Source organism: Sus scrofa, chromosome 4 (genome assembly GCF_054392235.1).
Source record: "Sus scrofa isolate SSC_HxYL_T2T_F1_AM1 chromosome 4, Sscrofa_HxYL_maternal_Yorkshire_Landrace_v2.0, whole genome shotgun sequence".
Taxonomy (NCBI): domain Eukaryota; kingdom Metazoa; phylum Chordata; class Mammalia; order Artiodactyla; family Suidae; genus Sus; species Sus scrofa.
In genome coordinates, this window is record NC_139386.1 from 13,858,436 (window position 1) to 13,885,347 (window position 26,912).

At 37.9% G+C, this 26,912-nt stretch overlaps 1 protein-coding gene across 1 annotated transcript in view; it reads left to right on the forward strand.

Annotated features, from left to right (window-relative positions):
* The window catches only part of LOC102165543 (uncharacterized), a 615,604-nt gene that overhangs the window by 284,157 nt on the left and 304,535 nt on the right, over window positions 1–26,912 (forward strand). The window lies entirely within an intron of this gene.

Sequence of the window (26,912 nt, forward strand, 5' to 3'; positions counted from 1 at the left end):
TGGCTACCCAATCTCTTGCTGAGTCTAAGAATTTCTCCTATTCATAAACAGTCTCTCTGATAATCACAAAACTTTCTTTTGTCATACACATATATATGTATCATGGATTTCTTTTTGTTTCTAATTTCTATATCAGTTCTCTAATGGTATTGTTTTATTGTCTACATTTTCATATGATTTTATTATTGAGTCATTTTCAGCTCTTAAATATTGACTATGTGTATATATATATATATAGAATATATGTTGAATATATGTATACACATACATATACATATGTTTTATATATATAATATATATATATTTGAAGAAATGCTCTTTTCTTTGGGTTATGTTTTTTCCCAGATTGAATTCATCTGTTTTTTTCATGACATGCTCCTTTCTTGAGTGCATATTTGAGTATGTGTTTAGCTGTAGTTATTTTGCATAGAAAGTCATGTCATTTTGATGACAAATTTTCTAAAATCTGTCTTGATCAGTCTTGGCTTTTTATTGAATTCCTAAGTTAACTGGAATCTATTTGTCTTTTCATAGAAATAGTCTAGGAGTTCTTCTGTGGCTCAGCAGGTTAAGGATCTGGTGTTGTCACTGAGGTGTCTTGGGTCACTGCTGTGGCACAGGTCTTGGCTCAAGAACTTCCATGTGCCACGGGAGCATCCAAAAAAAAATTTTTAAAAAGTAAAAGAAGTGTTCTGAAATTAGGTTATTCCAGTGGGAGGGAGTAGGCAGGCTTCATAAGGCTTTGCAGTTCTATCTTTGTTGGAGTGTTGCTTTGTTTTCTGAAATATATTTTTTAATTCCCTATATCATTCATATCTCATAGTTGGAAGTATATATCTCATTTCCATGTGTGAATATGCTAAAGTTTTGATCATTCTCCTAGTTTACCATGAATCTCTAAGGAAAAAAAAATGTATATATATATATATACACACAAACACACAAAGGGAGAGAAGCTCTGCTGAGATCTTGAAATCCTCAATGATAAATGGAGCTTTTAATCATAAGGATTTGAAAAATATATTTCTTTGGTCTGCCTATTAATAACCTCAGATTAAGAGGTATTGTTGAGACTTCCCAGAATTTTTTTCACTTTGTCTATATTCCTGTACCACTTGTAAGCACCAGAATTGGGAGCAGGAGCTGTCAAGAATACTCAGTATCTTCTTTGGCAGCCACTTCTACTCTTTGTGAGTCTAACATTATATCTAGTTTCTTATTTATTTGATGTACTGGATTTTTTGCTGACACATACTATTTTGTCATTGTTGTTGGTTGTGTTAGATAATAGGAAGTAAGATGTGTGACCCAGATTTACTCTGCCATTTTACCTGGAATTTTTTAAAGCTAAATTTTATGTTCATTTGCAGCAGTCATCTTAATTCTGGTTCTTGGCAAAACTATTTCCCTGCGTCATCTATATGGTGTTGAATTACTACGTATATATGTCATCACATCATCATCATCATCATCATCATCATCATCAAATTCCATATGTGCTTTAAATCAGACTTGCCTCAGGAGTTCCCTTATTGTGCAGCAGGTTAAGGATCTGGCGTTGTCACTACAGCACCCATGGCTGCTGCTGTGGTGCAGATTCGATCCCTGCCCTGCAAACTTACACATGTTGCAGGCATGGCCAAAAAAAAGACATGCCTCAAATAACTTTTGAATGTAGGAATGTGGTACTATAGAAGGTACGAGGAGAAAGAAACAGATATTATCTAGCTCAGTCCTTCCAGTTTGCAGCTGAAGGAAATGGACCCAGAGAAATTAAGTGGAAGTCACGTTCAAACAGTTAACTATTTTCCAAAGGAATTCTAGACTATGAATGAAGCCAAATTGGTAAAACAGAAAGAGTACAACTTGGAACCTAGATAAACTTAGGTTTGCATCCCATTTCTGCCACCTAAAAACTATGTGAACTTGAATGAATTATTTCATCTCCATTTGTCTCATTCATCTCATCTGTGAAAACCTTAGAGGGTTTTGAGAAAGACTTAAGGAGGTGATGAATATAAAGTGTTTAGCACTGTCTCTTACATAGTAAGCTCTTAATAAATGGTGGTAAGCATTATTATTAAGCAAATTTATAGAGCTAAATAGTGGTTGTATCAATTAACTATTTCTGTGAAAGAAACAGCTCACCAATTCAGCAGTTAAAATGACAATAATTTATCATTTGTCCTGAGTGTGTGGATTAGCTAGAGGCTGAATGATCTAGACTGGGCTCAGCTAGCCTGTTTTGCTACTCTTGGCTGAACTCATCTACCTGTGTATGGCTTCCTGGGTTTAGTTGCACTTGGCTGGGCTCAGCTGACCTTTTATTTGATGGATTCATTCACATGCATATAGCTTTCTGGAGGCAAATGATTATGACTGGCCTAGCTAAAAGTTCTGCTCCATGTTTCTCTCATTCTCTCGTGAGTCAAGGGGCTAGTCCAGGCACCTTCTTCTCATAGCTACAGCAGAAGAACAAGAGAGTAAGCAAAAGTATGTGACTCTTTTAAGGCTCAGGCTCAGACCTAGAATTCCTACCTAATTCTGTCAGCCAAAGCCAATTTCACAGCTTAACCCAAAGTCAAGGGACTAGAGAGTGAAAACAAGATAAGCTAAAGAATTGCTATTGAAAACACAATCCATCGTAAGGCCAAATGAGGTCTAGAACACTGCAATGTGAAGGAAATAAAGCCTGGGGTTTTCATTCAGACTGAGCCAAGGTTTAAGGCCTAGTTTACCTAGTGTACAAATTATCACTGTGACTTTGGTCAACTTATTTAATTTTTATAAAAATCATTTTCCTAATCTAGAAAATGAAGAAAATCACTAGCCATGCAATATTGTGAATTAAATTATTCCGAAATAATTTATCATATGGTTTAGCACATAATATTTAATAGTAGCTATTATTAGTATTATCTCCTACTTTCAGTCTTGGGTTCTTCCCTCAGACAATATCAGGATACAAATTATTATTTTAAAAATTTTAAAAACACTCCCTTCTCCATGTTAACAAATTCTTATTTAGTTTCATCTTAAAACAGGAAAAATAGATGCTAATATTTATTCCTGTTTTCCTCTACTAAATGCAAACAAATACTGGCACTAATGAAAGTATTTTTAATGGGAAATTCAGTTTGATTTATTTGCTAATTAGTACCAATTAGACTTTTTTTTTTTTTTTTTTGGTCTTTTTGCCATTTCTAGGGCCGCTCTTGCGGCATATGGAGGTTCCCAGGCTAGGGGTCTAATCAGAGCTGTAGCCACTGGCCTACACCAGAGCCACGGCAACGCCGGATCCGAGCCATGTCTGCAACCTACACCACAGCTCACGGCAACACCGGATCCCCAACCCACTGAGCAAGGCCAGGGACCGAACCCGCAACCTCATGGTTCCTAGTTGGATTCGTTAACCACTGCGCCACGACAGGAACGCCCAGTACCAATTAGACTTTTAAAGGGACATACGAATGATATGTTCACATAAATATGTGAATGGCACACAACCTATCATGTTTGCAGAAAAGGGTTAGTGCCAGGAAAGCCAGAAACTGGTGAGATATGTTCTATTTATGAGAATTCATTGGGCACAAGAGGTAGCATGCACTCTGCATAATGTGGAGGTCAAGAGAACACAGTACAGCACGGGGTAAATAGAGGATGAGATGAATGGCTGGAAAACACCATTAATCAGGGGAGAAAGTTGGCATTCTGCATTATGGATCTATAAGCAGTTTAGCTAAGGTGTCTCCAGGATTCTGTAATTAAGTGGGATTTACCCAGCACTCTGCTTTCAGAAGGAATTCAGTGCAATTCAATAAATGTTTCCTGAGTGCCTTCTCCACGCCTGCCATTGGAAATAAAAGATGAGCCTCTGTTCTCAAGTAACTTAGTCTAGTGTAGGTGTCAGTCACATATACAAACTAATCAAGTAACTGGTGATGAGTATTATAATGGGATTAGTAACCAAGAGTTGTGGAAACACAGAAAAGAAATAAATGAATCTTGGTGAATTTAAATTGGGTTCTGATTAATGAAGAAGATTTTGATATATTTGAAAAAGGAGGTAAAGTTATAATTAAACAAATAAATATGAGATTTCTGGCTACTCCAAGGGATGAGAGGAAAGAGGGGTTGTAGAACATCCATAGCAGAAAGCTGCAGAGTTCAGGATGCATCACTTGAGATGTACTGAAACTGTTTAAGCATTGCACTGAACAGACCTTGTCCTTATCTCTCTTGCACATCTAGTAAGGTTGGTACAATGCAGGCTCTTGTGCATCAAAGAAACTGATATTCTCTTATTTTCTTGAGGTAGTGAACTTAGCCCATGATGAACTATATCCTCAAAGGATAACTGATAACTAAATCAAGACTGAGAACTAGCCCTTTGACAATATGGTACCTGCTTTCACTGTTGCCTTCTAATGAGTATAGCAGATACTAAGTCAACAAATAGAAAAGATAAAGCAGACTGAAATAAACGCACTGAAAGAAAGAAGATAGGCAACAGGGAGAACTTGGAAAAGACTCTTTAGAAAAAAGTCTTGAAATAAAAGGTATGTGAAAAATCAAGGGGGATATATTCTGGACAGAGGGGAGAGTAAATATAAGAATATAGGAATTCTGAGGTGAGAAACTGTTTGGTATGTTGAAGAAACAGAGTGAAAACCAGTGACTATAATGATTAAAGTAAAGGCTGGAATGAGATGAAACATAAGAGGTAACAGGAGAAAGATTAAGTAGGACCTTTTAGGTCACAGGGACAAGTTTGAGTTTTATCCTAAGAGGAAGCCATTGAATTGTTGTGAACATGGTTTTAAAATCCCACTCTTGGGCATATATCCAGACAAAACTCTACTTAAAAGAGACACATGCACCCGCATGTTCATTGCAGCACTATTCGCAATAGCCAGGACATGGAAACAACCCAAATGTCCATCGACAGATGATTGGATTCGGAAGATGTGGTATATATACACAATGAAATACTACTCAGCCATAAAAAAGGATGACATAATGCCATTTGCAGCAACATGGATGGAACTAGAGAATCTCATACTGAGCGAAATGAGCCAGAAAGACAAAGACAAATACCATATGATATCACTTATAACTGGAATCTAATATCCAGCACAAATGAACATCTCCTCAGAAAAGAAAATCATAGACTTGGAGAAGAGACTTGTGGCTGCCTGATGGGAGGGGGAGGGAGTGGGAGGGATTGGGAGCTTGGGGTTATCAGACACAACCTAGAATAGATTTACAAGGAGATCCTGCTGAATAGCATTGAGAACTATGTCTGGACACTCATGTTGCAACAGAAGAAAGGGTGGGGAAAAAAATGTAATTGCAATGTATACATGTAAGGATAACTTGATCCCCTTACTGTACAGTGGGAAAAAAATATTCTGTTTTTAGTATTTAGAGATAATTTTGCTGCTGTGTAGCAAATGGTGGGGTGGGTGTCTGTTGTCAGCCAAATGCCACCACTGTTTCCTTCTAAGGCTGGTGATTCTGCTTCTCAGAATTACTCCCATGTTTGGTTTTGCCAAGGAATAGAACATCTGTGATATCTGAAAGTGGAAGCTTTATTATCCAGAGGTAATAGCATCCAAGTTAATGTGAATAGCATCACAGAACTTCCCAACCAAATTCTGAAAATTACTTGCTTCATGGCTGTAGACTAGGACTGTTGGGGGACCACCTCCAACATTCCAAGAATGATGACAACTTCCAGGCAAGCTTTGAAAACCCACCAGATTTGGTACTGTAGGCCTAGGTCTTCAGTATTGTCTTCTGTGGCCTTAAGCTTCAGCATCTCTGGCAACTGCCCCTATGCCCCAGCTCTTCTAACAATCAACATAAGCCCTGTTCTATGTTAAACCCTTTATTTATGGAGTTTATAGAGTAGTTTCTGTTTGCTGACTGATAGAAAAAGAATGTTAGAAAGGATTAAAAGCTGTGAGCAGTCACATTTAGGAGACCACAGAGTAGTGGAGAAAAATGATGAACTTGAGACACACCTGGTAGGAGCACAGAAAATATTACATATGGATTACTTGGGATAATGAAGTAAAGAAAGAATGGAGGATGTCTCTATGTTTTTAGCTTGGTAATGGCACCATTTAATGAGATGAGGAAGTTTAGGATTGAACAAATTTTATGGATAGATATCCTAAAAATGGAGGGTAAACTTTGAAGAGGAAGATAGCTGGCCAGGACCATGGACTTTCTGGGATGGTATTAGGGTTCCTAGGATCATTGTGGATGCAGGGAACTTTGAGGGCAGAGTCTTTGAGTTGAGGCTATATTTTGACTATTTTATCTGATTAAAGGAAAGGAATTAGAAAGCTGGCTTCAGGAATCTCAGGAGAAATTCCTTTGGAGTGGGAGGAATAATTTTTCTTAAGCTGAAGGGAACTCAGTTCAAATGTTGACTCTACAAGTTATTAGCTATGTGATTTTGAGGGAGTTATTCAACCTGTTTGAGCCTGTTGCTTTATCTGTGTATTAGAGAGAAGATTAATGCCTACCATCAAACATCAAATTGAATTATAGCTATCAAATACCTGGTCATAAATAATATCCTGTATCGATGCACCAGATGTTTGTTGAACAGCTACTAAATACTAGACATTATGCCAGGCAATTTGGATATAAAGCCTCCTAAATAGTGGAGGTAATAATAATCAGATTATGAGGAGGCCTGACATACTCTGGAGAGTTAGCTAAAGTTTCCTGTGAAGTGATGTTTGAGCTAAGCTCTGGATGCTGAATAGGAATCAACTACAAACACAATGGGAGTTTTTGTCACATGGGGGTTGAGAAAAGATGAAGAACATTCCAGGTCACAGGTACAACATTGTTAAAGGTGCTGAAACAGAATGCAGGAAAGTACATTTGGTACCCAAAAAAAGACCATTATGGCTGGTGCTGAAAGCATGAGGGCAAATAGACTTTTAGGATTTCTTCTCTTTAGTCCAGGCCAGCTCTCAAGAGTAAGACAAAGACAATGTTTAAAAGTAGACATTTTGCCATGGCACAGTAGGTTAAGAATCCATCTGCAGCAGCTTGGGTTGCCGCAGAGGCCCAGTGCAGTGGGTTAAAGGATCCGGTGTTGCCCTAGCTGTGGCGTAGATCACAGCTGCAGCTCAGGTTCAATCCCTTGCTCGGGAACTTCCATATGGCCAGGGTGTGGCCATTAAAAAAAAAGTAGATATTCTTTGTAGCTGAAATCATAGTCATTACTGGATGAGCACTTACTGTTTGTCAAGCACTGCATTAAGCACCTAACTCTTTCTTGTTTTTGAGAATCATTATGTCTCAGACACTGGCATATGTTGATGAATAAGACAAATGTTCCTCTGTATTTTGTAAAATTTTACCTATTTAATTCTCATAATAATCTTCTGAAGTTAGAGATGAAGATAGGTCAACAATTCCCAAGCTCATACAGCCAGGAAATACTATAGTTATTAATCCATTTATTCATTTGCTTTACACATATCTATTGAGCACCTACCATGTGCTGGGCACTGTTCTTGGTTCTTGGCCTCTAATTAGGTCCATGATACCTGACACCCAGAGGTGAGTAGGAACAGTTAATATTCCTAGCATTGTGCTAAGTACAGTGAGAAATTCACAGGGCTTGCTTATCTGATCTTGACATTCCAATAAGGGAAAGAAAGCTTGCATTTGTGAAACAAACAACCATAGTGTGTTTATAGTAGGAAGAGACCTAGAATCAGTCAATGTGGCTGATCCCAGCTTGGCCAAGAAACAGCTGAGTGAACTGGGCAAGTTGTTTAAAACCTTTGAGCCTTGGTTCCCTAATCTATAGAAGGTAGAGAGATATGTAAGATAAGCTGCCCATAATTCCCTAAACATGTTGCCCAACCCAATTTGAAACAACATCTTGATCCCTAGAAGTTACAACCTTTATCAAAAAGTCAAAGTGACCTCGTGTCTCTTGGTATTACCAGTTTTGTTTGTATATTTGTTTTGTTTTATTTTTTTCCTCAATTTTTCCTAATCATAAAAATCATGTCTTAGGCTACTTGATAAACATATAGATTCCTAGGCATCTCCCCTTGAGATTCAGAAAAATAGGTCTGGAATGGGAACTTGTAAGTGACTCTGGACATGAACTTACAAGGCCTGAATTCAGTCAAGTCTTGGCCTCTGATTAGATCCATGACATTGATCAGGCCAGTTGGCTTCTTGTCCATAGCAGAGTTGATGTGAGAATAAAACGAGAGGATCTACCTACAGCACCCAACACGTGGCCCAGCATTTTATGGTGCTTACTGAGCCAAACCTGAGTTATTAGTATTTGAGTTATTATCTCAGGAAAATGAAGTCTTCCATGTGCCATTAGAAGTCACCAAACAAACACACTCCTGAGCTGACAGAATATTTCAGCTCCAAAACTGAGAGGGTCTCTTTGGATTTGAATTCTCTTCTAGAATTCTTAGGGCTAGAAGGGTTTGAGTTTATTTCTTCCAAGACCAAAACCAATCCCATTTTGCCATGAAAGAAAAAAATCCACAGGCAAAATATCTAGAAAAAGAGAAAGGAAATCTCTGCCTAGTCTCGATTTGGGCATTTGGAAGAGGTAATCTCTCTAATACTGCAAATTGGATATACATAATTATAAGGAAAGGAATACCATCTATTGAATTCTAAGCAGCAATATTTTATCATTTAATTATACAGCAACACATTACAGATAATAAAAATTAAGACTTCACAAGATTAAATGTGATTTTATTGACACAGCTAGAAATTACATACTTAGGACTAGAACCCTGGTCTCTCTCATTCCCAATCTCACATTCTTTCCATTCTTCCAGGGTGAATGTAGCACCATTATTTTATTTTAAGTGCTCAAATATAACCTCATGTCCATGTTGAAATACTGATCTGGAAATATAGGCCAAAGTCCTATGATGTGGCTATATTACTCATGGATAGATGAGGTAACGAAACAAAGAACTGAGTACAAATTCATGATATAAACTATAAGTGACATCCCTAGCTGCTGAGCCTTTGTCAAACAACACTTTATCCACTGGACAGCTTGCCATCTACTAGCTGATGTCTGTGGCATGGGGGACTTCATGAGAAGGGAGGAGAAAATAGTGTGAGGCATAAATAATATGCATGAATTACTGGGGGCTCAAAACGTAAGAAAGAACAAGCCTTTGTGATATATGGTGCCCCTCATCTGGGACCATAGGGCAGTCATACATGTCATAGAGTGACAAACAACTATAAAATATCCAAGTAAAGGCTTCAAGAGATCAATCTCCTGAGCTTCAGCAGGTGGTGGGTCAAGCCACAGAATGAGAGGGGGGCGGCTCACTGCCCACTATGAGAACTAATCACTGCCTCCTTCATTACATCTCCAACTCCAGCATCCCCAAAGTAACTGCTTTTCCAAAGACACCCATCATTTATTTCATTTGTTTATGCTGTCCCCTTGCCTAAAATATACTGTGACCAGAGCCTGATGTTTTCAGAGTCTGTCCAGGCATCACCTCTCTCAGTAAACTTTTCCTGCTTCATCCAGATTAGGTGTCCTCATCTTGACTGTCCAAATTTTCTATGCATATTTTCTCACTTTACCTATTGTGCACTAGCAAGTATTAGTATGGTGGTCCTCATATGTTTGTCTCCTCTGCTAGACTCTGAATTCCCATACATCAAGGAACCTATTTTTTTTTTCTTTTTAAATCCTTTGTGCCTACATGTAGCCTGCATACTGGTGGCTCACAACTTTAGTGTCCATTGAAATCACTCAGCTTCCTGGGCCCCATTCCCAAAGATTCTGATTCAGTGAGTCTGTGGCAGGACCTGGAAATGTGCATTTCTAACAAGTTTCCTGGTTATTCTAATGGTGCTGGTCTGTGGACAAATTTTGAGAACCACTGCTCTATACTGTAGTTTTTGCTAAATACACTTATTTTCTACTGCATAAGTGGTTATAAGCATCAGTTATGGAATCACCCAGAACCTGGGTTTAAATCATAGTTCTCCAACCTAGAAGACCTTAGAAAAGTGATTTAATCTCTCTGAGCCTCAGTTTTCTTATCTAAAAAAATGGATACAATAAGATAATACTAAAGTACTAACCATGATGCTCTACAGCTTCTGCTGATTTTGAGCTAGAAGTAGAAGCACCAGGAGGAGGGGAAATAAGAGAGAAGGGAGGATACAACAGTCCAATAATCCCTGAATGAGGACCAACCTCACACATGGAGCCCAGCAGTGAGTTTAATTAAATACTACACACATTTACTTACTGAAGTATCCTATTTTCTTAACATAAACAGATAAGAGAGCAGTGGTGCATGATAGCCCCTAGAGTGCTGGGAAGAATCTGTTATGAATTTTCTTACATCAATCAAATGATTCATATACACCTTTTCTTCATTGGATGGCTTGCAGAATTGAATCTGGGTGGTTTTCCACCCAGGCTTACCACTAAAACCCTCTCATTAATAGATAATAAGCTTCTGCTGATCTGCTCCTAGGCTGCCTTCCAGAGCAGCTGTTTCCTCCTGTGTTGTGATTTAAGCTATGTTAATAGTGATGAAAACAAATTTGTGTTGCTTCTCTTCTCATTAACTTTATTATAGAGTTTTTCTCCCAAGATACACACTATTGAATTTATAAAGGGGTTAAAACTTTTTAACCTACATTGGCTTGATATTTCTCAAAATCTGGATGAAGAGTAAATGATTTGGTGAATCTTCAAATTATGGATTTGATTAAAAGTGATGGATTGTCCAGAGTCCAGCCTCTGTGCCCTCCAATTTAGGGTGACCCTCACATCTCTACACTATTTCCAGGGGCAGCCCTCACTCTTCCCAAACCATTGGCCAGTCTCATCTGGCTTATTGAATTATGGCCAGCTAGATCACCTGTCTTCCCTAGGGTGATCAACTCTTCTGTTTGCCAGGGACTGGGAGCACTCTGGAAATGGGACTTTCCATTTTTAAACCAGGAAAATCCAGGGCAAACCAGGATAGTTTGGTCATTCTGCAATCGATCCTACAGTTTGTAAGTAGCCAAGCCCACTGAGTCCTAAGGTCATGACTATTTCCAAGTCACATTTGCCTTCCCTGTGACATTTAGCTCAGGCAATTTTAAATTTTTTCAAATAGCTTTTAGTCATCATCTCCTCTCCCTGTCTCTGCTTCCCATATTCATGGCACTACCAGGCAAAGGTATAATTTTAAATTATATCCAGCCTGGGGGAAGTCAGTTGTCAGTGGTTTGGAAAGATACGGATCAGTGGATGGGATGGGAGAGGGTCATGATAAATTTCTCCAAACACATTTCTAAAACCCTGATTTTTTTCTCTGCCTCGTCCTTTATATTTTAGTTGGAAATAATATATATGTCCCAACATCACTTTTAGCCTTGTTATAGTGTTCTAATGCCTACAGCCATTTGTATTCCAAGAGCTCCATTGTAGCTAATTTTTTTTTACATATTTCAATTTTGAGGTGAATCAGCCTCAGGCAGATTTGTTCTCTTAACTGATTTCCCAGCCTGACTTTCTGCTTCCATTTCTGGGGGTACACGGAACCTGACCCAGCAGTAAGCGAGGAAACATGCAGGGGAGAAGTGCAAAGGATGAGAAGCCCTCTGTACTTTGTAACAGCTTGAAGATATCTTACTGAAATCTGAAGTGTGCTCAGGTAACAAATTTGAAAACATCGTTCGAATTCCTACCCTCTTCACCCCCCAGGCATCATCTCATTGAACTGTACCCTTTGAAGCAAACTAATGCCAGACCTATGTAACAGGGAGCCCCATCAGACAGTATGTGTGAAAACGGTTGTCGCTTTGGCCAGCACATGGGAAGCAGATGTTTTCTGAGAGACTTGATGGCATCCCAGGCTCATCACAATCTGCCCACAATCTGTCTTTCCAGACGTATCACCCTCCCACCCCCATACATGCTCAGCCACATGAAATGATTCTCCAAAACCCATTATGCCTTTTCATGCCTCCATTCCTCTCTGCACTTGCTATTTTCATTACCCAGAATATCCCCTACATTTGTTTCCCCTTCTTTGCCTGCTAAATGCCTACTGATTTTTTAGGATCCAGTTCAAATGACATCGTTAAAGCTTTTCTGGACTCCAGCAAGCAATCAGTTATTCAAGTCTCTGTTCCCTTAGCATGTGGAACATGCCTCTGTGTATCAGGCCCCAACATGACCTTTCTCTCTGAAACCTGTGTCAATCTGGTTATGTCTGGGAGCCCTAGAGACATGATATGGCAAGAAAATGGAGTGTTAGAAAGAGGAATCTGCAGCTCTGTGTGAAAGGGGAAGTATGGCTACTTTGGGAGCTACTACCTTACTCACTATAGCCTCAAGACTCCTCAGAAGTTGAAAATTACTTTCCCCCTTTAATTTTATCATCAACTGGGGTAGCTTTATGTTTTTGCTGCTCCAGTACCCTTTCCCATGACTCTCCCTCCAGTAACAGGTAGACCTTGTTCCTAGCCACAGTGGTGGGATATTTAGAGGCCCTGCCAATCATAGAACCCCTTCTTTCTGCAAACAGTGATTCGCCTAAGGGATGGATGCGACCCCAGCAACCAATCAGAATCCTTCCCTGGAACTGATACATAAACAGTAGGAGGAGCCATTAAGGAGTCTGGTTCAGGGTGTGAAAAAAGAAGCCAACTAATGCTGTAGGAGTTAAGGAAACTCTTGCCATGGTAATAGGGACAAGCAAGGCAAGCAGACTAGATGGAGCAATTTCCTTGTCCCCAAAATTGTGCCTTTCCATCTCTCTCTAGTGCTTCTACTGGCAAAACCTAAAAGGAAGCCAGCTGGCAAAGGGGACATTGAGTTTCAATTTCAATTCAGCATCACAGAACAGACTAGAAGGATGATTTGGAGTTGAGGTGCAATTGTTTGTTCAAAGTAGAGTAGACAAATGTATGCAAGCATTTTGCCATTGGCCTACATGGTTTCTCAGATGGCTGTGGAAATGGGTAGGTATTGTAGGGCCCTCTCTATATACAGATACAAAAGAAATCGTCAATAAACTGATCTGGGAACCAGCAAGTCATGAAAATCTGTTAAAAGACCAGAAATATGAAACCACCTCATAGGCTATTCTCAATTCCTCTCCACTTTACTTTTTTAAAAATAACATTAGTGTCCAGATTGTTGGGAGCAAATTATGGAACAGTTATAGCAATTAGTATTATTTTGGCAGTGTTTCCTGCTATCTGATTTATTTCCCATACTTGAGAAACAACTTCTCCATCTGTTAAAGGACTTTTTCATATGACATTGTGTTTTTACATCCATTTCTCCCACCAAACTATGAACACTTTTATGGAGATCCTCTGTCTTATTTATCTTTGCACTGGTTTATTGCTGAGGATTCACTGAACATTTACTCATTCATATTAATTCAACAAACGCTTTCTTAGCACATTTTATGTGCCATATCCTGAACTACAAGTAAGGCATATAATAAATTTTAGCTGTTTCCCTCAAGATGCTCATCGTCTAATAGAAGGAAGGGATGAAAAAAGACAATATTAATACAGACTGTATAAGTGCCCTGACAGAAGTTCTGGGTATAATGGGAACGCAGTAGAGGCCCCTAATCCAGACTGAGGTAGAGAGAGCAGAAAGGAGATTTATGAAGTAATCCAGGTTAGAGATTAGAAGGGTTTCCACCAAAGGTGGGCAGTGGGAATGATATTAGTAGGAAGAAATGAGACCTCTTGCATCTCAAATTTGATTGCCCATGAGAATAAGCTGAAAGCTTATTAAAAAAAAAATGCAACAATGATTGGGCCTTTTCCGAAACTAATTAAGTAAGCTTTTCTTGAGATAGGACCTGGACATTAGTATTTTTAAAGTATTCTGGGCAATTCCAAAGAGCAGTCAGTCATCTTCAGACTACGATTCAACAGAGCTTGATGACTAATTGCATATATTGTAAGGAAGGGTGAGATGTACAGGATAATTCTCTAGCTTCTGGCCTAAGCAACCACATAGATGGTAAATGTTAAAATAAACTGTCCTAGTGTGACTGCGCATTGCTTTGCCATTCCCACGGTTCCCTGTAAATGTGGTATGTAAACAGCAACTACTCAACAAATCTTTTTGGAGAAACAAGTACCTGGCATGTAATATCTGTTCAGAGGGGAAGATAAGAAGCAGAGTTTTGAACAGGTACAGTTTCTAACAAGTACAGATTATACCAGCAGGTACAGATTATACCAGCAGGTGCTGAGAAAAAGTTTGAAAGAAATCAGCAGTGATGGCTGTAAACAAGTAACTTCATGTGCGTAGACAGTAGACTTTAGTAATAGGGTCAAATACATGTGAAAATTCACACACATCCTTCTCAACAATGCAATTTTTAACCAAAACTAATATTTAGAAAATGTAGTGTTTTTTAAAAAGTTGATTTGTAAAAATCACTAAAAAATATATTGCATTAGATTCTTGTAAGAATCACGTGGTGTTAATTACTATTGCCATTTACAAAATATTTCTAGACCTCCCTCTTCTCAGTGAAATTAGACTTTCCATTTTTTTTTTTTTTTTTTTTTTTTTTGGTTTTTAGGGCCACCCCGTGGCATATGGAATTTCCCAGGCTAGGGGTTAGGGGTCAAATCAGAGCTGTAGCCAAATCAGAGCCACAGCCATGGAAATGCAGTATCCAAACTTCATCTGCAGCCTACACCACAGCTCATAGCAACACTGGATCCCTGAGCCACTGAGCAAGGCCAGGGATCAAGCCCACATCCTCATGGATACTAGTTGGATTTGTTTTCGCTGCGCCACAATGGGAACTCCTCTGTCCTTGTGTTTGCAAAGGTCACATGATTAGTTCTGTCTAATGACTTTAAAGTTGAAATGACTGCGCTGTAGCATTCAGTGGTCAAGCATTTAACTAATTAAATTAACTATATAACTTTCCAGAGGTCTTTTATCGCTTTGGCAGCATTACCAACAATATCAGACAATGATATCCACGTCAACTGAGTTTCCTAAGCAGTTATGGATGTATCCCAACTTATGAGGGCCATAAGCTAAAAGTAAATCTTTACTGTTTTAACTACTGAAATTTGTGAGTTGTTTGTTACTGCAGCATAAGGCAACCTGTCATGACTGATAAACACTTTAAACACTTTAACCCAGGAAGATTGTTCTTTCTAAATCCCTGGTGCTTATCAACTGTAGTTAATCAACTGGAGACACTGTATCTACTTTTACAATATTTATTTTATGTTATACAGCCTCGTTGGTCTTCAGATACTTTTTTTTTTTTTTTTTGGTCTTTTGGGGCTGCACCTGTGCATATGGAGGGTCCCAGGCTAAGGGTCAAATTGGAGCTGTAGCTGCCGGTCTACATCACAGCCACAGCAATGTGGGATCTGAGCCTCATCTGTGACCTACACCACAGCTCACAGCAATGCTGGATCCTGAACCCACTGAGCATGGCTAGGGATTGAATGCGTCCTTATGAATACTAGTTGTGTTTGTTAACCGCTGAGCCGCAATGGGAACTCCCAGATACCTATTACTCACATCTCTAATTAGAATGGAAGCTACTTCAGGGCAAGTGCTAACTCTGGATAAGGGGTTTAACTCTTTGATACACAATTTCTTAATTTACTAAATGGGAATATTAAAAACTTCCCACAGTTTTCAAGGGATTTAAGATGCACACACATGGGCTATCAAACACAGCTCCTAATACAAAATAGAAAATCAGAAATTATAATTCTTTCATCCTTGCGATCTACACAAAATTTAGCACATTGCTAGCTGAAAAGATATAGTTATGCACTTAAAATATTTTTTTCAGTATTTTGCAAGTTTTTATTTGAGGATAAAGGAAAGAAAAATTTATTAATTTTCTAGCAAATGAGGACAGCAGACTAGCATCTTGAAACCTACTGTCCTGTCTATTTAAGGAGCATTTGAGGAAGGGGACCACAAGTGTCAAGCCCTAAAGAGATGCTATCTTAACTTTTATTAAATATGTGTTACTTTCTCCATTTTACAGGTGAGAATATTGAGACTCAAAGAGATTAAGTAACAAAGCACTATGACTGCTTAAATAGTAAGAACCAGTGTTCAAATCTAGCCTAATTCCAAAGCCTGTCTTTGCTCTCCCCTAAAGCACACTGCTTTCTTTGTTTATTTAATTATGGACTTATGATTTAATTATGAAATAAATGTAGTTTGAGACAGTAATAAAAGTGGTATCTTTATTTACCTCTACTTCTATAATATTTCTTTCTCATTTCTATGAAGCTATTGTATGTAAGATATACTATCAATTAAGTACATTTTTTGGAAGAAATATCCAAGCATAAGTAAACATGGATTTTAAATTTCACCTTGATTTTAGAAGTTCAAAATGAAAGGAAAAAAGGAGATAGGTTAAAACTGATGAAAAACTTTGATATAAATAGAGGCAATGACAGGCATAATACCATGAGGACATTTTAGTTACATATTAATGACTTAAATCCTCAAAATAATCCTGAGAAATGGTATCATTGTCTCCACTTAGAACTGCAAAAATAGAGTAACTGAGTTACTCTCCCAAATCCCGCAACTAGTGAAAGGCAACCCCACCAAACACATCAGTGCTGTCTTGTTTTTATGTGTTAGGCAGAGTTGGTGCTTATTTGTGTGAAGTGGTTTGAGGTTTTTCAAAGTCACCGGTCAGTCTCTTAAAAACACCTTCACATCCATCTTTAGATGAAATCAGCTACGAGACATTTCCTGAGATGGTGTGATTTAGTGTGCTGACTACACTACTCAAGGGTGCATGGTTCCCAGGGACCTGTCCGTGCAGAGCAAGGGAAGGAGCACCACATTTCGCCTACTCATTCCTCCCCTTGCCTCCCACCACTCTGCCCAGACAAGTGTGTGTCTAAAACCTTGTGAGATAAGATAAGGTCACTTAGGGAGAGCCGTAGATAGTGGTTTCCTCAGCCTCACAAGATAAGAAACTGAACTATATAAGGGAGAAAATTAAAGCTGCAGACTCTTTGGCATCAGGAAAGTAAAAATATCAAAATCCCAGGACACTAAGAAATTGATGCTATCTAGGGGCTTCTGCTAATAAAATTCTCAACACAGAATATGGATCTTTGCAAGCAGTATGTGTGCCATTTGCTCCATTACTACCAAGACTGCCTAATGATGTCATCTGTGCTATAAATGCCTGTGCCCCTCTGAAAGGGGAAGCGGGGTGAGGGGGTGGGGGTGGGGGCTTCTCTGACTGACACAGGATACAATTCCCTGGAAATCAGGTTTTTATGCAAACTCTTACTTTGCTCAACCATTTCGTCTTCCTAGAAACTGACTAGAAAGGCTCATGTTAGCCTAGCCCCAAGCTCAGTTACCTACCAGGCACGTGGGTCAGTTCTTAACTGGCTACATGGAATAAAACTCTTCCAAATATTTGTCAGCTAATGTAACCTGGGACTCATTGCTACCTAATATTTATCAAAAGCTCTGCTGAGGGATATAGCCAAGAATATCTTGATGGATATGCCATCCCCACCATTCCACCAAACAAGCTGAAATTTACCCCCATATTAGGCTCAATCATTCTAAGACTGTACCTGACTATATCCAATCAGTTCCTTGGGGATTGTTTTCACTGCTTTACCCTCTTCCTGAATTGTGTCTAGGTGGGAGACCATTAAACTAGATTAAGAGTCACTGTAAGAAACTGCTCACAGTGCTCATCACTGAGTCTACTGAGAGGTGTTGTTGAGCACATCAATCTCTATATCACATACTGTGCTCTTCTCGAGGATCCTGGGGAGAAAGTCCCGTCTGCTCCTAGCAATAAGAATAGAAATAATCTTTTTATAGCTTATAAGTATTGTGAACTATGTAATAGGCAGGGTTTTAAAAATTTCCTATTCGTTGCCAACTCTCATAAAATAATTTTGGGAAAGTAAGTATTTATAATATGCACATTAATTCTCATACTTGCTATTCTTAGGTCTCTTGTCTTATTTCTCTTCATTATTTTACTCCTAATTTTAACCAATTCCATCTTGCTCTATAATATACAAGTTAGTTACCTTAAATTCCTTCTAGAACAAAACTGGGGCTCTAAATAGATTTGTTATATTGTGTTAATGGTAGTACTCTAACAAGATTCATTCCTTCATCTTCAAGTGTTGTTTTTACAAAATTATTTTATTTAAATGAAAATGGTTCTGGACAGCACTAAGTGAGGTAACAAACTGTCATCAGTCTCATACCCCTTATTTTCTATTATTTGAATAAAGAAATAGGTATCTGGTTGAGGCTCACTCATATTTGCTGTTAACATAAAATGGATGAGGGAGAGAGAAGAGAAATAAAAGCTTTATAAAAAAAACAGAATGACAGGAGTTCCCGTTGTGGCACAGTGGTTAACGAATCCGACTAAGAATCATGATGTTGCGGGTTCAATCCCTGGCCTTGCTCAGTGGGTTAAGGATCCGGCATTGCCGTGAGTTGTGGTGTGGGTCGCAGACCCGGCTCGGGTCCAGCGTTGCTGTGGCTCTGGTGTAGGCTGGTTAGTGGCCCTAGAAAAAGGCAAAAAGACAAAACAAAAACAAAAAACAAACAAACAAACAAAAAACAAACAGAATGACAATTTTCTAAGTTCTTCGTAGATCAGAATAATAGGATGACTCCAAAAAAATCCTAAAAGTTACTAAGTCATATGTCATGTCCTTCATTTTAGTTCAATTAACCAATTACAGGGAGAGGGAGAAAGCCTCAATTAACTAGATTTGGAATGGAAAAAAGGATTTAAGGAAGTCGGTTAAAGGTGTCGGCACTGATTATAAGGCTAATAAAGTCTTAGGCAGGAGTCACAGAAGACCCACACCTAGTTCATAGTAAGGTAATGATCTCAGGGAATATTTGGCCCTGGTTAATCTATTTCTGGAATAGAGAACTAGTTCAGGATAATATTTCTTTTGAGATAATTTTTAAGAGCAGTTTAAGGTTCGCAACAAAATTGAGAAGGTACAGAGATTCCCACGTACCCTTTGCTCCCACACATACATCGCCTCCCTCATCAGCAATGTCTCCCATCAGAGTGGAGTATCTGTTACAATCGATGAACTTACATTGGCATATCATTATTATCCATAGTTTGCCTTAAGCGTTGTATATTCTGTGGGTTTGACCAAATGTGTAATGACATGTATCCAACATTATAGTATCACACAACGTGTTTTTTTTTGTTTGTTTGTTTGTTTTTGTCTTTTTAGGGCCGCACCTGCAGCACATGGAGGTTCCCAGGCTAGGGGTCCAATGGGAGCTATAGCTGCTGCCAGCTTATGCCACAACTGCAGCCATGCAGGATCTGAACCGTGTGGACAAACTATACCACAGTTCATGGCAACACTGGATCCTTAACCCACTGAGTGAGGCCAGGGATCGAACCGTATCCTCATGGATGCTAGTCGGGTTTGTTAACCACTGAGCCATGCCGGTAACTCCGACACAATGTATTTTTACAACCCTAAAAATCCTCTATGCTCTGCTACCAACCTTAACTCCTGGCAACCTCTGATCATTTTATTCTCTTTATCGTTTTGGCTTTTCCAGAATGTCACATAGTTGGGATCATATAACATGAAGCCTTTTCAGGTTGACTTCTTTAACATAGTAATATACATTTATGTTTCCTCCATATCTTTTCATGATTTGATAGTACATGTTTTTTCACTATTCCATAATATGCCATTGTTTGGGTGCACCATAGTTTATCTGTTTATATAAAGAAGAACATGTCGGTTAGTCCCAAATTTCAGCAATTATGAACAAAGCTGTTATAAACATTTGTGTGGAGGTATTTCTGTGGATATAAGTTTTCAACTCCTTTGAGTTAGGACCAAGGAGCACTATTACTGCATCATGTGATAAGAGTAAGCTTAGTTTTGTAAGAAACTGACAACTTGTCTTTGTAGTATTTTGCATTCCCAGCAGCAATGGAAGATAGCTCCTGTTGCTTCAAATTCTCACCAGCATTTGGTGTTTCAGGGTTTTGGGGATTTGGGCCATTCAAATAGGTGTATACTGGGTATTTTATTATTGTATTAATTTCTATTTCCCTAATGACGAATGATGTGAAGTATCTTTTTATATGTGTATTTGCCTTCAGAATGTATTCTTTGATGAGGTGTCTGTAAAGGCTTTTGGCCCATCTTTAATTTGGGTAGTTTTTTTTTTTTCTGTTGAGTTTTAAGAGTTGTTTGTACACACTGGACAACAGTCCATTAATCAGAAGTGTCCTCTGCAAATATTTCCTGTAGTCTGTGGGTTGTGTCTTCTTATTCTCTTAATGTTATCTTTCATAGAAAAGTTTTTAATTTAAATGAAGTTCTGCTTATCAATATTTCTTTCATGGATCATGCCTTTGGTGTTATGTAATAAAAAGTCCTTCCTTTACTCAAGGTCATCCAGGCTTTCTCATGTTATCTTCTGTGAATTCTCCACTTTTGCATTTTACATTTTGGTCTGTACTTCATTTTGAGTTCATTTTTGAGAAGGAGGTAAGATTTGTATTTAGATTCATTTTTGTGTATGTGTGTGTGCATGTCCAGTTGTTCCAATACCATTTGCTGAAATTACTTTTTAATCCATTATGTTGCCTTTGCTTCTTTTTCAAAGACCAATTGACTGTATTTATGTAGGTTGATTTCTAGGCTTTTATCCTGTTGTCTGTTCTTTCATCAATAACACAGTTTTAATGTATGTAGTTTTATAAGTCTTGAAGCTGGGTAGTGTCAGTCCTGTAACTTTGTTTCTCCCTTCAATATTAAATCGGCTATTTTGGATGCTTTTTTTCTCCATATAAACTTTAGAATGATTTTGGCAGTATCCAGAAAATAACTTGCTGGAATTTTCATTGAGATAGCATTGAATCTATACATCAATTTGGGAAGAACTGACAACTTGACAATATTGAGTCTTCCTATAAATTATCATGGGATATTTATTTGTTTAGTTCTTATTCAAAAGAATTTTATAGTTTTCCTCATGTATATCTTATACATATTTTGTTAGATTTATACTTATTGTTGTATTTTTGGGGATGTTTAAATGGTATTGGATTTTTCATTTCAAATTCCGCTTGTCCATATGTGGTACATAGGAAAGCAACTGACTTTTATATATTAGCACTATTATACTACAGCCATGTATTAACACAACAGCTGCATATTGCTTTTAGGATTTTTTGTTGTTGTTGTCGATTCTTTTGGATTTTTCTACATGGACAATTATGTCATCTGTTAATAAGGACAGTTTAATTTTTTCCCAATCTGCATTTTTTATTTCCTTTTCTTATCACATTGCATTAGCTAGAATGTCCAGTAAATGTTGCAAAAGAGTGCTAAGTAGGGACAGCTTTGCCTTGTCTCTAATATTAGTGAGAAAACCTCAAGTTCCCTACCTTTAAGTATGATCTTAGCTGTAGGTTTTTTGTAGATATTCTTTATCATATTGAATTCCTTTATATTTCTAGTTTACTGAGAGTTTTTACCATAAATGAGTATTTTTGCCTCCTTCTGCCATGCTCTGTAGTTTTTTTCTTTTTTTTTTTTTTTTTTTTGATACGATGCACAAGGAAGTGCTATAAATAGGCCTTTAGGTGGTGAGATGTGGGGGACAGGGAACATGTTCTATCCTCCATTTAGTCTGTAATTAGGTTTCAGTCTCTTAGTGAGCCTTTACTTCTGGAATGTGAACATCACAAGGGTTTCTCATGGTTGTTGTTTTTTTTGTTGTTGTTGTTTTTTCCTCACCCACTTGGGTGAGAGAGAATGGCAAGGGTGGATAGAGTTGGATATTTCCTCCTTTGAAGTTAGTTAGGTTCTGATAATACTGCAGCAGTTGAGGTTCTAGATAACTAATTCCGCTTAGAAAAGGCTTTGTTAAGAAGAACAAAGTCCTCTGGCATATTTCAAATGGTTTCGTTTTTCCTCCTCCTGCTGGAAGCACAAGGGGTTTTTTTCTCTGATAGTTACTGCAAGAGCCTGGTTGAGATCCTGGAGGTAAGTCTCATAAAAATTGTGGAAGTCCCCCGTGACTGATCCCACTGGTGTTTTTAACTCTCAGATTTAACTACATTAAGCCTCCAGCAATTTGTCACTTACAATCCAGGTTTTCCTAGTGGCTTTTGCTCTTGGGTCTCTGCTCAGGTAAGCTGTGATGCCCTGTATTCACCTGTCTGTAACTCCAACTTGGGTGCTACAATTTTTCCTATTTCCTCACCTCTCTTATGGATCTTATAAGGGCTGTTGATTTTTCAGTCTATTCAGCTTTGTGTTTGTTGTTTGTATGGACAGTGTTAGGACAGCTCCTTTGGACAGTTGGTTGTAAGGGCAGTGTTAGGACAGCTCCTTATGAGAGGAACTGGAAACCAGAATTTTCCCAGGAGAACTTTTAGAGGTATATGAACTCTCTGGAATGTGAGTCATTGGTAATAAGTTATTAAGAATACTGAAAACCATGTCATTTGGGAAATTGTTAAAAGCATCATGTTGCACTATGGTGAGATAGGCCATGGCTTTGGAGTTCAAACACACCTAGACACTTCCATTAAATTACTTCTACTGGATATCAGATTCTTTGTTTCTAGTGTGAATTTATTTAATAGATTGTTCTTCTCCCTGGGAGGAAAGAGCAACACATAGGTGACATGGAGATCCATATGGGATCATAAAAATATAAAGAAGGAGATGATTTTTAGAGACTGCTCAGAGCCAAAACACGGAGAAAAGTCTAAAAACTATATCAAAAAGGTAGTGAGAAATAGAATCTACGTATAATTTAATTCAGAATATACAGTTGACCCTTGAACAATGTGGGAGTTATGAGCACCAAACTCCTGTGCAGTTGGAAATCCGCACATAATTTTACAGTTGGCTCTTTGTATCTGCCATTCCACATCCATGAATTTAACCAACTGTAGATCATGTAGTATTTTAGTGCATATTTGTTCAAATATTTTTCATATGCATGGACACACACAGTGCAAACTCATGTTGTTCATATTTGTTAAAAATAAGTTTCATATGAGTGGACATGCACAATTCAAACCCATGTTGTTCAAGGGTCAACTATATACACCAAGCAAAATAACTATGTTTTAAGAAACATGATGGTTAGTATACCAGATATATTTCAAACATTTTTGTACTTGAACGAAAACTAGACTATCAAATTTATCTTAAGGGTTAAAACACAGAAATTGATTACCATGGCAACTTGCAGAATTAAGTAGGCATAGTGAAAAGAAAAGAAGATGAGTTCAAATCCACACACTGTCACTTACTGGTTGTGTGAACTTAAGCAAAGTTAATGCCATTGAACTTCATGTTATTCAAATGCAAAATAATAAATACAAAATGTGCTTCCTGCCTACCTCAGAGGATTGACACATGACTTAAAGTGAGATCATATTTTATAAAATATTTTGCAGACAGTAATGTGCCAGAAAACTATTATTGCCATCATGACTATTATGATTAAATAAATTTCATAAGGATCAAAGGGACAGCGAGAATGGACCACAGGATGAATATCCAAATCTAGTGCCCCTGGGGAAGAGCCCTTGAATTCAAGAATAGGCATATGTATTAATACAGTGAGTCTGACAAGGAGAGAGGGGTAGAAGTGATGAGATGATTCAATTTTTACTCCCTTGGCAGTTAATATAATATAATTATATTTAGAGAGAATACTGTATTTATTTGGAGATATATCTCCAAATATATGTGTATATAACTTTGGGATGAGAGAACTGACAGGTAAATTTAAATTAATCTAATTATGAAGGGATATTGGACTTTGTCAAATGCTTTTTCTGCATTTATTGAGATGATCATATGGTTTTTGACTTTTGTTAATGTGGTGTGTGACATTGATTGATTTACGTATGTTGAACCATCCTTGTGAACCTGGGATGAATCCCACCTGGTCATGGTGTACAATCTTTTCGATATGTTGTTGGATTTGGTTGGCTAAAATTTTGTTGAGAGTTTTTGCGTCTAAATTTATCAAAGATATTGGTCAATAGTTTTTTGTTGGTATCTTTGTCTGGTTTTGGAGTTAGGGTGATGGTGGCGTCATAGAATGTTTTTGGGAGTGTTCGTTCTTCTTCAACCTTTTGAAAAAATTTAAGGAGAATGGGTATAATTTCCTCTTTGTATGTTTGATAGAATTCTCCTGTGCAGAATGTAGCCTTCAGGATGAATTAGCAATGGGATCCTGCTGTGTAGCACTGGGAACTCTGTCTAGTCACTTATGATAGAACACTTAATGTGGGAAAAAAGAATGTATACATGTATGTGTAACTGGGTTACCATGCTGTACAGTAGAAAAAAATATATATATATAAATAAATGATAAAAAAGAAAAAAATTAATATAATTAATTAAATCAAAACCCCCCACAAACAACCCAGTCGAAAAATGGGCAGAAGATCTAAATAGAAATTTCTCCAAAGAAGAATACAGACTGCCAAAAAACACACGAAAAGATGCTCAACATTACTAATTATTAGTGAAATGCAAATCAAAAGTACAGTGAGGTACCACCTTACACTAGCCAGAATGACCATCATCAAAAAGTATACAAACAATAAATGCTGGAGAAGGTGTGGAGAAAAGGGAACCCTCTTACATTTTTGGTGGTAATGTAAATTGGTACAACCACTATGGAAAATGGTATGGAAGTTTCTCAAAAAATCCAGACTAGAACTACCATATGATCCAGGAAACCACTGCTGGGCATTTATCCAGAGAAAACTGTGATTAGAAAACATACATGCACCCCAGTGTTCATTGCAGCACTATTTACAGTAGCCAGGACATGGAAGCAACCTAAATATCCATCAACAGAGAAATGGATAAAGAAGATTTGATATATGGTGGAATATTACTTGGCCATAAAGAAGAATGAAATAATGCCATTTGCAGCAACATGGATTTACTTAGAGATTATCATAATAAGTGAAGTTAGACTGTGAAAGATAAATGCCATATGATATCGCTTATATGTGGAATCCAAAAAAGTATACAAATGAATGTATTTGAAGAATAGAAATAGAGTCACAGACTTAGAAAACAAACTTATGGTTACCAAAGGGGACAGGCAGGGGAAGGATCGACTGGAGGTTTGGGATTGGCACATGCACACCGTGGTATATGGAATGACTGGCCAACAGAGACCTACTGTTTAGCACAGGGGACTCTACCCAATGTTCTGTGATGTGAAAAAAATGGATATGTGTATATGTACAACTGAATCACTTTGTTGTACAGCAGAAATTATCACATTGTAAATCAACTAGACGTCAGTAAAACTTTCAAAAAGTGGAAAAAAAATGTCAGTTAAGATGATTGTTCCTCTGCTTTCCAAGATATGTGGGTCCTATTAACTGCACATCTTTTGTTTTCATGGATAGCAGAGTAGAATGGGGTTTATCACTTTGAAAGCATGTGTTATGATAATGTAAAGTTTTATGCAAAGGAGGTGAGAAATTTAGATATTCCTGATAATGACCAAAAAAAAAAGACAAAAAAGGAAAAGAAATAAAAAACAGGAGAAGGAATATGATAAAAGCAAATCCCAAGTGCTGGCAAGGGTAAAAAATTACTTTCAACCATCAAAATATTTGATACAGTCTGTGTTAAGCAAAATGATGGCCTTCCAAACTTGTACACAACTTAACTCCCAGAATCTGTGAATAAGTTATGTTACTGGGCAAAAGGGAATTAAGGTTGTATCGACTGACTTGAAAATAGGGATATTAAACTGGATTTTCTGGGTGGACCGAATTTCTTTTTTTTTTTTTTTTTCTTTTTTTATTTTTGGGCTACACTTGTGGCATATGGAAGTTCCCATATGCGGTTAGGGGTTGAATCAGAGCCACAGCTGCTGGCCTACACCACAGCCACAGCAACGCAGGATCCAAGCTGTATCTGTGACCTATACCACAGTTCATGGCAATGCCGGATCCTTAACCCACCAAGCAAGGCCAGGGATCAAACCTGCATCTTCATGGATCCTCGTCAGGTTCATTATCACTGAGCCACAGTGGGAACTTCCTGGGTGGACCCAATTTAATCACAGAGTCCTACTCTGTGAGAAATCTAAAGATCAGACAGAGAGAAATGCAACATGAGAAAGACTCAACCTCCTTACTGGCTTTGAAGATGGAGAAAGAAAGCCATAAGTTAAGGAAATACAGATGTCCTCCAGAAGCTGGAAAATGTCCTCAAATAACAGCCAGTAAGAAACTCCATCCCATAGCTTCAAGGAACAGAATTCTGCCAACACCCTGAGCAAGCAAGAAAATGGATTCTCCTCTAGAGCATCCGGAAAGAAATGCAGCTTGCCAACAACACTTTGATTTAAACCCAAGGAGACCCCGTAACAGTTTTCTGACTTCCAGAGCTGTAAGGTGATAAATTTGTGTTATTTTAAGTCATTAAGTTTTTAGTAATTTGTTATAGCTGTAATGGAAAATTAATGCACAGTCTTTTTAGTATGATAAAGAGCACTGTGTAATGTGAGGTCTTCATAATATCTTAAATAACAACTATTAAAAATAAAAGTTTATTGTGACTTGATTTTCTTAGTAATAGGAGTGATTTCTCATCTAAGGTCCAGGTGTTCCTAAGGTAAAAGCACAATCACTTAAACATGGCCATGGGAATTAGCTGAATCCTGAATTACGTATACTCCAGATCAGTATAGGAATAGCCACTAGAGGTATCTAAGGAGAAGCACTGGAAAGAAATATTTCAAAAGGGCTTTATTTGCCCCCAAGGAGTGACTGTAAGGGTGAAGAATATGACAAAGG